The following is a 14,781-nucleotide window of genomic DNA, read 5'->3' as shown; positions in this document are numbered from 1 at the left end:
TTTACTTCTCCTATTGCTATTTCTCCTCCTATTCTTAATTCCATACTAGTCTACATATTGTTTGTTTGTCTTCCTTGCCCCATTACTACTACTACTACTACTACTACTACTACTACTACTACCATTACTGCTCTTCTTCCTCCTCCGCGTCTTCCACATTTTCTTGTTTATCTTCGTCTTTTGTCTCTTGTTTCATCCTCGTCTGCTTTTACTTCTGTTTTCTTGTCCTGTCCTCCCTCTTTCCATCTTTGTTCCTCCTCCTTTCTCCTCTTCTGTATTCTTGTCTCTGTCTTTCCTCTCTACTAAAATTCTTCTTGCTCCTTCTTTTCTTCTTTCTTTTCTTTTTTTTTCGTCATATTTTTTTTCTTCTTATTTGAGTAAACTTCAGTCTTCAGTCTAGTCTCATGATAACCTTTCACCTCGTGCGCTTCCTCCTCCTCCTCCTCCTCCGCCTCCTTCTCCTCCCCTTATTATTGCTGTTTATTGTCCCTTGTTTTTAATTATTTTGTCTCCCCTCTGTCTCATAACATCAATTATTTTTTGCTTGCAGGTTTTTATGGCTTGTTTCCCCTTGCTCTTTTATTTCTGCTCTGCGTGTTTTTAGGAATTTAGTTTGTTATTTTTTTTATATGTATTTTTGTGGTCATGAAAATTTTGTATTCATTTAGTGTCTTGTACTTTTTGTTCTTTTATTTTTGTGTTGCGTGTTTTTGAGTCTGGTTCATGTTATTTGTATTTTTTTTATATATTTTGGGGGATTATGTAGTTTGTATTAATTTATTTTCTTGTTTTCATTTTTTCTTCTTCTTCCTTCCTTTCTTCTGTTTCAACTTCTGCGTTTTGTTCTCATTCTTGTTCTTGCTCCTCTTTTTCTTCTTACTTTTGTTTTTCTTCCTCGTGTTATTGTAGTTCTTGTCCTTCTCCCTTTTCTTATTATTGTTGCTATATTTTCATCATCACCATCATCATCATCAACAGTATCAACATCATCTCAGTCCACCTCTTCTCTTTTCCTTCTTTCTCTCTTCCATCATCCAGGCATTATCAGGTACAGCTCCATTCCGCCACCGAGCACCCGCTGTTTGTCTTCTCTTCACTTATGCAGACCCTCCTTCTTCTTCCCTGCTACTCATTTTTATTCCATTCTTCATCATCCTCATCCCTTTTCAATATTTATCATTCTATTCTTTTCTCCTCCTTTACTGCTTTCTCTTTTTCTTTTCATGTATTCACTTTTATCATAATCGTTACACCTTTCACTGTCTTTGTTTTCTTCCCGTTTCCTCTCATTCTTTCTACTTTCCTTACTTTTATTATTATTTCTCCTCTTCCGGTCTTTCGTTCTCCAGCATTCCATTCTTCTCACATTCCTCACTGCCTTCTCTTTCCTCCGTACCTTTCCTCTTATTGTTTTCTCTTCTTCTCTTCTTTCCTCTTTATCATTCTGACCTCCTCACTCCCTTTACCGCCTTCTTTCTCTTTCTTGTCGCCGTTTTTCTCGTTCTCTTTTTTTCGTCTTCCTTTCTTCCCCTCGTTTATATTCTTTCTTTGCCCCACCACATTGCCTCCTCATGCCTCCCTTCCCTCCCTCCTTCCCTCCAATTCGTAGTCTCTCCCTCTCCTCCTACCCCTTCCTCCAATCATCCCTCCAGGCACCTCACCTCCAGTCCTTTCTTCCTCTTCCCTTCCTCTCTTCCCTCCGATACGAAGCTTTCTTTAACCCTCTTTCCACCCCTCCATTCTTTCCTCCATCCATCTCGTAATCCCTCCTCCATTCGCCTTCCCTCCCTCTCGTCTCTCTTCCTCCTCCTCCTCTGCATCTTTCTTCCATGCCAGCGATCTTCTCACTTTTTCTTCCTTTCCTCCCTTCCTACCTCCGGCCTTTCTCTCCTTCGTTTTCTTTTTTTACTGTTACTCGCAAAGTCTTCCTTCCCTCCTTCCTTTCTTCATGCCTGCAACCCTTCCTTCCTCCACCTGTCCTCCCCTCCATCTTCATTTCTTCAATCCATCTCCATCCCTCTTTCCCTCCTCATCACCCCTTCTCCCACTTCACTCTGCACGGCCCTTCATGCTTTCATTTGTCTCTTCTTCTCTCCCTCCCTCAATCATTCCTTCCTTTTTCCCTCTCTTCTCCATTGTCTCATTCTCCTATCTCTCCTCACCCCTTCCCTCACTTACCTCTCCTTTCCTCCCTCCCCACTATCCTTCCTTCCTCCTTCAGTCTTTCCCTCCTTCCACCCTTCTCTCAACCCTTCCCTCCCTCTTCCCCTCGTGTCCTCGGGGCCTCCTTCCCTCCATGCCTTTACTCTTCCTCACTTGTGTTGGATTTTGTCCTGATTTGGCAGCTTGTCCGACGTGTTCCGCCTGGCCGACACTAAGCCCCTGGCCCTCCCTTCCTCCCTCCCTGTGTCCCTCTCTGTCTCTCTCTATCCCTTCCCCCCTCCCCTCTGTGTCTCTATCCCTACCTCCCTCCCTCTTTGTCTCTCTCCCTCCATCCCTCCACCTCTCTCTGTTTCTCTATCCTTCCCTTCCTCTGTCTCTTTTCATTCTTCCCTCCTTCTCTGTCTCTCTACCCCTTCCCCCCTCCCCCTGTGTCTATCCCTACCTCCCTCCCTCTTTGTCTCTCTCCCTCCATCCCTCCACCTCTCTCTGTTTCTCTATCCTTCCCTTCCTCTGTCTCTTTTCATTCTTCCCTCCTTCCCTCCCTCTCTGTCTCTCTCAACCCATTCCACCCTCCCTCTCTCCCTCCCTATCTCTTCCTCCCTCCCTCCCTCTCTCCATTCCTCCTCATTTTTCACTCTCTTCCTTCCTCCCTCTCGCCATCCGTCACCTCCTCCTTCCCTCGCTCCATCTCTCCATTCATGTCTTCCTTCCTCTCACCTTCCCATCCTTCCTCCTTCCCTCCATTATTTTTCTCCCTTCCTATATCTCAACCCTTCCTCCTTCTCTCCCTACCTCCCTGCCTCCCTGCTTCGCTTTCTCCCTTCCTCCATCTCCACCTCTACTCACTTCCTCCCTCCCTCCTCCCTTTTACTCCCTCTCTTACTCCCTTCCTACTTCCTTGTCTTCCCTCATTCACTTCTTTTCTTCCTTCCCTCCTCCCTCTCTTCATCCATACACTTTCTACCCTTCCTTCACATCTCCTTCCTTCCTTAACGCCTTCCCTCCCTTCTACCACATAACCTTCCCTCCATCTCTCCACCTTTCCTCCTTTCTCTCCTCTACCTCCCCCTTCCTCTCTCCGTCTTTCTATTCCTCCTTCATTCCTCAGTTATTCCAGTGGCCAGGTTCCCTCTCCCCTCAGACGCCCCAGGCAAATGGTTAGGTGCTCGCTCTCTCTCTTTCTCTCTCTCTCTCTCTCTCTCTCTCTCTCTCTCTCTCTCTCTCTCTCTCTCTCTCTCTCTCTCTCTCTCTCTCTCTCTCTCTCTCTCTCTCTCTCTCTCTCTCTCTCTCTCTCTCTCTCTCTCTCTCTCTCTCTCTCCCTCTCTCTCTCTCTCTCTCATCTCCTTTTATTCTTCATTTTCATTTTCTTACTCTCTTCATTTGCTCCTCATCCTCTTTACCAGTTTTGCCTCCCTCCTTCCTTCCCTCCGTTTTCTCCCTTTCCTCCCTTTATTTCTCTCTCCCTTACTTATTTTCTTTATATTATACTCTTGCTTTCTCTTTTCCCTCCTCTTTACCTTTCATTTAACACTCTTCCATTTTTTTTCTTCCTTTTTCATGGCTTCCACACACACGTTGATTTTCCCCTCAAACACCCGCCTCTCACTGTCACTTAAACACCGCCACTGACCGTGAACTTTGCTGTTTTCTGTTGCCTTTTTCGCTTTTCCGTTTTCTTCTTTTTCTTGTTTTCGTTTTTCGTTTGACTCCTTTCTCCATTTTCTTTTTCCTTTTTCTTCTACCTCCTTTTTTTCCCCCTTTTTCTTTGCCTCCTTTATCATTTTCTTTTTTTCCTTTTTCTTTTGCCTCCTTTTTTTAATTTTCTTTTGTCTCTTCTTTTTTCTCCGTCTTGTCATAATCGTTCGCTTTTCTCTTTTTGTCTTTCGTAATTTTTTCTCTCGTGCTTCTGTTTCCTTGTTTATTTTTTGCTGCTTTTTCGTTATTCTTTACTTCTATTTATTATTGTGTCTAATCCCTTCCTCCCACCCTCCCTTCCTCCCTGCCTTCCAGCCTCGTTATCTTCTTTCCCTCCCCCCTCCCTTTCTCCCTTCCTCCTTCTCTCCCTTCCTCGCACATTTTTTATATTAATACGCTTGCCTTGTCTGTTTTTTTTTTTCTGTCACCTTTTCTACTCTTTTCTCCTCTCTCTTTAGTCTCTTCCTCTTCGTCTTCTCCTTCGTTGTCTTCATCATCTTCTTCGTCTTCTTTTTCTTCTTCTTCGTCTTCTTCTTCTTTTCCGTTTTCTGTCTATTGCTCCTTTTCCTATTATTCGTCTTTTTCCTATTCTTCGTCTTTTTCCTCTTCTTCGTCTTTTTCCTCTTCGTCTTTTTCCTATTCTTCATCTTTTTCCTATTCTTCGTCTTTTTCCTCTTCGTCTTTTTCCTATCTTCGTCTTTTCTTTTCTTCGTCTTTTTCTTTTCTTCTTTCGACCTCAAGAAGCAGTGTTTTCCGTCTTAGTCTTAAGTGACATTATTGTTGAGTTCAGAAGAGAAACTTATCGCCATTAAGAGAGAGACTTATTGGAGGAGGAGGAGAAAGAAGAAGAGGAGGAGGAGGAGGAAGACAAAGTGGAGGAGGAGGAGGAGAAATGTGGAGAAGGAGGAGGAGAAATGTGGTAGTTTATATATATTTGGAACAAGTGTCGAGTGTTGGGACATAAAGAAGGGAATTGATAGCACGCAGGTGTCGGTTAATAGCTCTTTGTGGCTATTACCAGTGTCTTAAATATTTATCTGTCATTGGCGGTAACGTACGTGTGTGTGAGTGTGAGTGTGTGAGTGAATGTGAGTGGGAGTGAAAATGAATGGTGATAAAGTGTGTGAGAATGTGTGTGAGAATGTGAGAGTGAAAATGTGAGCGTGAGAATGTGAGGGTGGGACAGTGAGGGTGGGACAGTGAGGGTGGGACAGTGAGGGTGGGACAGTGAGGGTGGGACAGTGAGGGTGGGAAAGTGAGCTTGGGACAGTGAGGTTGGGACAGTGAGGGTGGGACAGTGAGGGTGGGACAGTGAATGTGGGAAAGTGAGCATGGGAAAGTGAGAGAATCAGAATCAATTTATTCCCTAACAATGGCTTTTCTGTACATTACAGGGATCATCAGATAACATATATCGAGTTTAATGTAAGACTTAAGCTAAAAGTTTACTAAACTATATACAAATCAATATCAGAATGTGGCACCACTTGAATTCTAGTTGATATTTGTCATTATAGAATAAGAAGTTTTTTTGTGTTTTTTTAACATGTGTATAGTATTTGCTTGTGTTACATGGCGTGGGAGAGCGTTCCATAGCCTGGGGCCTTGGACTAGGAATGAACGTGTCCCACAGAGTGTGTTAGTGTGGGGAACATGCAGGTTGTCCTGCTGCTGTCTTGTTGAGAGAGAGAGAGAGAGAGAGAGAGAGAGAGAGAGAGAGAGAGAGTGTGTAAATTAAATTCGCTGAGTTAAACTGACTAGCAATTTTGTATTTACTTGAATTTCACGAATATTTTACGAACCATATTTGAAGTTAAACAGTTTTATTGAATAGTGCATCACCGAGGAGGAGGAAAGGAGTAAGAGGAAGAAGCAAATGCAGCGAGGAATTGGGAGAAGAGGAGGAGGTGTTGGAAGAGGAGAAGGAGGAGGAGTAGGAGGTGTTGAAGGTGGAGGAAGAGGTGTAGGTGTGTGTTTGAAGAAGGCTGAAGGTTGAGGATGAGATGAGAGGAGGGAAGAAGCGTGGAGGAAAGAAAGGGGGTGAAGTGAGAAAGAAGGAAGGAAGATGAGACCGGCAAAACATTCTTGTAAATAATAAAGGAATAAACTGAAAAAAACGAGGAATGGGAAAGAGGAAAGATAAAGATCGTAAGAAAAGAGAGTGGAGATAAAAGAGGGGGAAGGAAGAGAGAAGGAAAGAAAGAAGAGTGAGAAGAAAAGAGAAAGAAAGAGTAAAATGAGACTGGCAAAACATTCCTGTAAATAATAGAGGAATAGATTGGAAGAAAAGCGTGGAATGGGAAACAGGAAAGATAGAGATAGTTAAAAAAAAGCGAGGAAAGAAGTAAGATGAGAGGGAGGAAAAGGGAAAGAAAAGAGGATGACGGGCAAGGCGAAACATTCTTGTAAATAATAGAGGAATAGAGAAAAAAAAAGCGACAAATGGGAAAGAGGGAAGAGGTATGGTGAAAAAAGTTTAAAAAGAGGGAGTGTGAAGAAAGTAAAAAAAAAGAGGAGAAGAGAGAATAAAACTAAATAAAAACAGATACATTTCCTAAGCATAAGAGACAGTAAACAGAAAATAAAGAGAGAATGTCAAAAGTGATAAATGAAAGGAAAAATGAAGCTGAAAAAAGAGGGAGAAAGGAAGTAGGGAAGGGAAGAGAGAGGAGGAAAAACAGCAAATTTGAATGTTAGGAAAGAGAGAGAAAACCGAGAAAAAAAGAGTAGAGAAAGGATGAGTTGGAGGAAATGACGGAGGAGGGAAGGCAGGGAGGAAGGGAGAGGCAAATAAGGGTGGGTTGAAGGTCAGGGATGGACGAGAGAGAGGGAGAAGAAAAAAAAAAGGGCAAGAGAAAGACAGACAGGGAGATGGTAAAGGGGAAAAGGAGAAGGAGTGGAGGGAGGAAGGAAGTGAGGGAGGAAGGGAGAGGCATATAAGGGTGTTATAAAGGTCAGGGAGGGAAGCGGGAGAGGGAGAAGAAAGAGAGGTAAGGGAGAAAGGGAGAGACCGGCAGGAAAAGGAAGTGAAGGGAGGGAGGAAGTGGGAGCGGAAGGGAGGGATAAATAAGGGTGGCATGAAAGATAGAGGGAGAAGAAAGAGAGAGGTAAGGGAGAGAGAGAAAGGGAGTGACAGGCAGGAAGAAGGGAGTAAGTCGGGGGGGTAAATAAGGGTGATATGAGGGTCAGGGAGGGATTAGGTAGAGGGAGAAGAAAAAGGGAGAGAGATGGAGAGACAGGAGGAAGAGGGAAGGGAGGAAGGCGGGAAGGGTTGGGGCTGGAGGCAGTCACGACTTTCTTTCCAAAAAAATGCAAAAAAAAAAAAAGGAAGAGGAAAGTCGAGGAAATTTCTTTTGGTGCTGTGGTGTGGATCCTTACCAGAGCCTCGTTTGGTGCGGGGAAGGAGTGAAGGAAGGAAAGAAGGAAGAAGGGAAGGAAGGGAGGAAGGAAAAGAGGGCGAAAGGTAATAGGAGAATGACGGGAGATAAAATATTAAGATGGACTGGAGGAAAGAATGCAGGAAGCAGGAGAGGGGAAGGAAGGAGGGAGGAAGCGAAATATGGAGATTAGCCGGAAGGAAAGGAGGACGATAGGAAGGAAGGAAGGAAGGAATAACAACAGAGGAAAGGATTATACGGGAAGATGCAAAGGAGGGAGCCACGGAAGGAAGGAAGGAAGGAAGATGGGGAAGATAATGAGGGTAGGATGAAGTAAAAAAGAAGGAATGTTAAATGAGGAGGAGGAAGAAAGATGTTAGGAAGGAGGGAAAGGAGTTAAAGGGGAGGAAGGGAAAGAAGTTAAAGGAGAGAATGTTGCTGCCGGGACGTGAAGTATGGAAATAAAAAGCTGCCCGCGGAGGAAAAAAGTAACATGGAAAAGTAATATGAAAAACTGTCTTGCGGAGGAGCTGGGATAAGGAAAATATGGAAGACCCGTGGCACTGAGGAAGAGTAATGTGGAGGGCTGGTGGAGGAAGGGAGGGAGGAGAAGGTGGAAGAGGATGGACGAATAATGTAGAAGAGATGGAGGAATATGAAAGAATGATGTGGAATAGCAGGAAGAGGGAGGGAGAGGAGATGGAGAAGGGAGAATATGTGGATAAGCTGTTAAAGGGAGAGAAAACTGTGGATTATAAGTAGAGAGGAAGGAAGGAAAATGTGGAAGAACTAAAGGTGGATAAAAGAATAATGAGGAAAACGCGTAAAAAGGTGGAACAAAAATATGGGAAAGATAAAGATGAAAAATGAGGATTGGAAAGAACTTACACGATGGAAAAAATAATACAAAAAAAAAAAACACGAACAAATTATCGAAAGAGGACGAGCACAGAAAACGGGAAGAAACAGGTAAGAAGGAAAATGATCACGGAATACCTGTGGGAGGAATACAAAAGAATAAGACGAATACGGAAGAAATTCACAGAGGAAGAAAAATACGAAAAAAACAAGTGAACGAAAGAAAGAAGAAGGATAAGAAAGACATGGAGGAACTTTTGAACGGAGGGAAAAGAATATGAAGGAACTATCGGAAGAAGAAAGAAAGAAATTTTTGCTGAAGGGGAAGAAGAAAATAGAGGAAGAAAGGAAGAAGAGTAACAAAAGTAAGAACCGTTGCCAAAAGGGAAGGAAAAATGGAAAGAATATAATTGGAAGAAGCAAAAAATAGGAAAATAGGAAAGAACTCTGACACCGAAGAAGAATTATATGGAAGAGTTGTTGTCATAATGAAATATAATAGTTGATGGAAGAAAATAATATAAAGTAAAAACAGTATTGAACAGTAGGAATTATATGAACCTAAACAACATGAAAATTCCCCCTGTCCAAAAGAATAGAAATAAATGTGAAGGTAAAAAAGGAAATAATAGTAAAAGAAGAATAAAAAGAACATTTGTGAAGCCTCTGCAAAATAAAAGAGTTCACGTTAAATATAGAAACGTAAATGAAAAACGAATGCGAAATGCGAATAAAAAAACGGGAATTAAACGCAGAAAAAAAGAACCGAAACAACATCCAAAACTTTCCTCAAAAACAAACTAAACAGCATGTGGATAATTTAACTAACCTGAAATTCCCTCACTCACCTTTCTCTCTCTCTCTCTCTCTCTCTCTCTCTCTCTCTCTCTCTCTCTCTCTCTCTCTCTCTCTCTCTCTCTCTCTCTCTCTCTCTCTCTCTCTCTCTCTCTCTCTCTCTCTCTCTCTCTCTCTCTCTCTCTCTCTCTCTCTCTCTCTCTCTCTCTCTCTCTCTCCTCCACCACCACCACTAAAACCAACAACACAAAACAAGGGGAATATAATACAAAAAAATGAGTGTTCCTTTTTTTTCGATTCGTGCAAAGTAAAGAAAAAAAATATCCTTTTTCTCTTTTCGCCGAGTCAATTAAGAGGTCAGCCGGGACGCTTTTTATTTTTCTGGATTACGAACTTCAAATCCGAATTCTTGAAGTAATTAATTCGCTTCCATTATAGACTCGTTTCAAATTGGCTCACTCGACTCATTCTCTTCCTTTTATCTTTCTGTTAGTCTGTCTGTCGAGTCGTCGGTTAGGCAGGGAGTTGGCTCGTCCGTCTGTCTGTCTGTCTGCCTGTCTGTCTGTCTGTCTGTCATTCTGCTTGTTAACCGATCTGTCTGTCTCTGTTAGTTCTTTCTTTCATTATTTATTTCCTTCCTTTCTTTCATTCTTTACTTGTTTTATATTCTTCCTTTATCTCTCCTTTTTTCTTTGTTTCTTTATCTATTTTTTTTTATCTTACTCTCGTTTATTATTTTCTGTTTTCTTTCTTTCGCCCTTTCATTCTCTCTCTCTCTCTCTCTCTCTCTCTCTCTCTCTCTCTCTCTCTCTCTCTCTCTCTCTCTCTCTCTCTCTCTCTCTCTCTCTCTCTCTCTCTCTCTCTCTCTCTCTCTCTCTCTCTATCTCTCTCTCTCTCTCTCTCTCTCTCTCTCTCTCTCTCTCTCTCTCTCTCTCTCTCTCTCTCTCTCTCATTTCCTCCTACTCTTCCTCCTCTCGCAGCTTCCGCAACCTTCTTTTCTTTCACCGGCGTCTGTTTTTCTTTCCATGTTATTTTTTCTTCTTTTTCTTCATTTTTCTTCTCTGCTCTTCCTACAACTTTCTTCATTTTCCGTTATCTTATTTATTTCCTCCTCAGACATTTTTTTTGCCTTTTTTTTTACATCTCAGCTTTTTGAGAGAGAGAGAGAGAGAGAATGATAGGAAAGCTCGCCCAGAAGAAGGCAGGGATAAAAATTGATAGGACGAAGATAATAAAAAGAATGGATGCTTGTGTGGAGGAGGAAATGGAGAGAAAGCAAAGGAAGGAGAGGAGGAGGAGGCGGAGGAGGAGGAGGAGGAGGAGGAGGAGGAAGAAGAATGCAAAAACCAACGGCAGCAGATTTTCCAATATGTGTTGGAGCGCGTCATCCACTTTATGCAGACACACTTTTTCGAGTAATTCTTGTTGGGAAAGGAAAGCATGGCGCGGCATTGTTCCTATCACGTGACCTTTCATATCGGCACCACCACCACGATCATCACACTCACCACCACCACCACGATCATCACACTCACCACCACCACCACGATCATCACACACCACCACCACCACGATCATCACACTCACCACCACCACCACGATCATCACACTCACCACCACCACCACGATCATCACACTCACCACCACCACCACGATCATCACACTCACCACCACCACCAACAACAACAATAACACCACTACTACCTCCGCCACAAACATTACCATCACTAACACTGCCACCACCATCACTACTTTCCACTGGAGCAAAGAAATTGACCTCTCTTTTGGAGACTCTTCTTAAACCTTTTTTCCATATGGGCAATGATTAGCTGGCTCTTTTATCACCTTTGAGCTGCTTCCTTTACTATAAAAAAATCCTTCCATTCACTCTTCATTTCTGTACTCAAAACATTACTAAACCAAGTTAATGTGTCACACCTCCCTCTCTCTGCCTTCCTCTCTGCCTATTACCATTACTAACAACCCACTAATACATCACCCACCATTATCACCACCAGTACATCACCCAGCATCCTTCATCCTCCCTTCATCTCTGTACCCAAAGTATCACTAAAGGAAATAAATATCCAACTCCTCACTTCTGTCTGCTTTCCTTCCTGCTTCCCTTCATTGCCATTACCACCACCACCACCACCACCACCAGTACAGCATCCATCTCTCCGCCCTTCATCTCCGTACCCAAGGCATCACTAATTCAAATTAATACACAACGCTTCACTTCCCGCGCCTTCCTTCCTGCTTACTCACACACTCTTACACATCGGCAGCAGGGTGGGAGGAGAGAGACAGAGGGAGGGTGGGAGGAGGAAGCCCGCGCGCTCCCTGCTTCCTTCCGCTCAGGTGTTTCTGCTAATTGAGCGCCGAAAGTTTGTCGAGAAAGTTAAGCCCCTCTCGGTATGGCGCCTCCGTTACCTCTTGGCTCACTGGCAGGACATGCAGAGGCCGAGTGTGACAGGGAGTGACGGGAGCCTCAAGAATGTGGTTGTTGTGTGGTAGAGTCTCGCGATAAAGGTGGCAGTTTATGGTGCTACAAATGAGGTCCGGCTGAGATATGGTTTGGGAAGAATAATAGAGGTGAGGGAGTAATGGAAGCTGGATAGTGACATTGGCAGGACGATGTAAGAAAGTCTGGCTGAGGAATGACTTGAGAGAGACGGCTTGCAGTGGTAAAGGTGGAGCGGGGACTGACAGAAGGTACACAGCAATAGAGTCTGGAGATTGGCTTTATGATATGAGTTGACAGGATTTAGTGTTATATATGAGGTAAGGTAGAAAGGACTAGCAAGGGAGACTGGATTGGTGTTTGTCGATTCGTAAGGCCTTGGTGGTAGAGGTAAGAGGGTTTAGGAGGGTTAGAAAGATTTTATTAGCATGGGTTTAGGATAATATAACATGGATGACTGAAATGGGATGTGGTGATTGTCATGGTCTTGATATAAAGGGTGGGAGGGTAACGTGTTTTAAAGAAGTATCTGTCGGAGGTTTGGGCTGGCTGGAGGTAGGGAAGTAAAGAGATTAGTTAAAGGTGACACAGTGACAGAGTTTATTGGTAGGGCTCGTGCAGTGACAGGGATTTACAGGGATATGGCTATGAGAAAAAAAGGGCAGGGTTTGAGAAGGGATGCAGCAGTGACAGGGGTTATTGAGGAGACCGCAAAAAAGGCAGATAACAGGGTCTGGCAGGGAAAGAATAGTGACAGGGGTAAGGCACGACAAGGTTTGGAGGAATAAGGCAGGACAAGGGTTGGCAGGGGAGAGGCAGTGGTAGGGGTTAGCTGGGATAAGACTGTAAAGAAAGAGGCAGGGATAGCAAGGGAAGGGGCAGTGACAGGGACTAGAATGACGCTCTGGTAACAAGAAAAATTGTGGATCAGATTCCTGTTATTTTCATTTTTCGTCGTCATAATTTACGGTTGTCGGCATATTCTTTCTCCTCCGCCTTTGTGCTCGGGGAAGAGACTTGGCAACGCTGCTCAGCTTATAGAGACGTGGCAACACTGACGCGGGACGTGCTTTTGCGATATTTTACCGTTCTTTTATTCGTAGCTTCTCGAGGGATAGAAATCTTAACTTATTTATTTACGTTATTTTCACTTGATGCTCGTTTTTTATTCATATTTCTTATTCAATTTTCTGCATTGCTCAACATATTTCTATTTTTCTTTCGTCGTAATATGAGTATCAGTAGTTTCCGGCTCTTTCTCGTTTTATTTTTTTTTGTCTGGCATATTTTCACATTTTCTTTTATTTCTTTGTTACTGGATGTTTGTTTTGATACATATTTATTATTTAATTTCCTGCATAACTCAACATATTTCTATTTTTCTTTCCTCGTTATATGAGTATCAGTAATTTCCAGCGCTTTCCCGTTTTTTTTTTTTTTTGTCGCATATTTTCACATTTTCCTTTACTTCTTTGTTACTGGATGTTTGTTTTGATTCATACTTATTATATAATTTCCTGCATAGCTCAAGATATTTATGTTTTTTTCTGTATTCGTTTTATGAGTGTTAATAATTTCCAGCTCTACCTCGCATTTTTCTTTTTTGTTTTGTCTGGCATATTTTAACATTTTCCTCTCCTCCTTTTTTTTTCTCGTCTTCTTTTGCATATCGCACCGGGCTGCTTATTTTTTTATCTTCCATTTTTTTTGTTTTTCCTCAGCACGTCCTCCTCGCTGCGTCTCCCTCGTATTTTTTGTCCCCTTTATATTCCTCGGCCGGACCTGAATATATATGTCATTGATTACTTTTCCCAGTTGGTTAGTCGTCGCTTTTTCTTTCACTTCATTTACCAACATTTTTCTTGCATAGTTTCCCTTCAAGCAGGTTTAATATTTTTTTTTTCATATTCCATACGCTTTTCATATATTTATTATTTTTTTTCACCATTCAAAGCTTCCCTGCCTCACATCTCTTTCGCATTTCGTTGTAACTTTTTCCTCGTGTATATTTTCCTCTAAAGTAAACACACTCGTATATTTTGATGTCTTTCCTCCGATGTCTCTTCCTTCCTTTCCCTTGTGAGCCTCGTTCCCTCAAGCTCTGGTTATCAGTTTTAAAGAGAATCTCGCAGGAGCATCAATACCACAGTGTGTATTTGATGACTCGATAATGGAGGACGAGGTGAAGGAGCAGGAGAAAGAAGAGGAGGAGGAGGAGGAGGAGGAGGAGGAGAAAGAAAAGAATGGGAGGTGGAGAATGAGAGAGAAGAGGAGGGGGAGTATGAGGAGGTGAAGATAGAAAAGAAGGGGGAAGAAGCAAACAAAGAAGCAAAGAAGAGAAGGAGGAGGGGAAAGAGGAGAAAGAGAAGGAGGAGGAGGAGGAAGAAGGGAAAGAAAAGAAGGAAGAGAAAAGAGGAGGGGGGGAGAAAGAGGAAGGAGGGGAAAGAGAAGAAGAGGAAGGAGGGGAAAGATAAGGAGGAGGAGAAGGAGGAGGAGGAGGAGAAGGACCATTTCGCAGCACGCACTCGTCTTTCTCTTAATGAATCTCGTGGCACGTGTCTTCATATTTACCTGCGGCCGTTACAGGTGAATGGAGTGTCTCAGGTAATGCAAGGTACAGACAGGTGAAGAGGGGAGGGAGGGACAGGGGGAAGGGTTGAGTCCTAGGCAGTGATACATTAAAGGTGTGCCTGGACTCGTACATTTTTACCCGTTTTCTTTTTATTGTTGTCTGGAATATTCTTGAGAAATGATGATGATTATAATGCTGGTGTGAGTGGGGAAGGGGGTCGTGTGTGTGTGTGTGTGCGTGTAACAGTAAGGAGAATAATGAAGTTATCTTAATTTTCTGTCCCGCATTTTTTCCTTTCAACTTTTACTAAAGCTTCAGTTCGCTCCTAGAAAAGGAAGATGGAAAAAACGAAGCTAACTTTTGTTTTTGTTTTGCTTATTGGATGAAATGGGTAGCAAAGATGGCGGACAGCAAGTGTAATCAGCGGTGACGAGCTGTCTTTCCGTTCCTTTGTCCGTCTCTCCGCCTGTCTGTCCCTCCATTTGTTCCTGTCTGTCTGCCTGTCTGTTTGTAGATGCATGTAGGTATGTCTGTGTCTGGCCTTTACCCTTTGCTTCTCCTTTCATTGTCTCCTGCTCCTCTTTATCTTTCTTCTTGTCTTCCTCTTTTCGTCGTCCTCGTCCTTGTGCTCCTCCGCTACTCCCACTTCCTCTTCTCCTCTTCCTCTTCCTCCTCTTGATTGTATTCCTCCTGGCAGTGTCAAAGAAAATGATTGAATACGCAACAGCACCAGTAGCAGCTGCCGCCTCTCAAACAGCAATAGTAACAACAACAACAACTACAACATCAACAACAACCCAAACGACAGTAGCAGCAACAACAAGAGTAATGCATAGGAAATGAGGTGGCCGCTTAGA

General features: G+C 43.0%; 1 protein-coding gene across 5 annotated transcripts in view; it reads left to right on the top strand.

Moving 5' to 3' along the window:
- The window catches only part of LOC127000222 (hemicentin-2-like), a 301,496-nt gene that overhangs the window by 88,648 nt on the left and 198,067 nt on the right, over positions 1-14,781 (top strand). The gene's annotated exons all lie outside the window — the stretch shown is intronic.

The sequence above is a fragment of the Eriocheir sinensis genome, chromosome 18 (assembly GCF_024679095.1).
Source record: "Eriocheir sinensis breed Jianghai 21 chromosome 18, ASM2467909v1, whole genome shotgun sequence".
In the NCBI taxonomy this organism is placed as follows: Eukaryota; Metazoa; Arthropoda; class Malacostraca; order Decapoda; family Varunidae; genus Eriocheir; species Eriocheir sinensis.
Note: the sequence above shows the minus strand (reverse complement) of the source record. Positions and strands in the feature narration are given on the sequence as shown.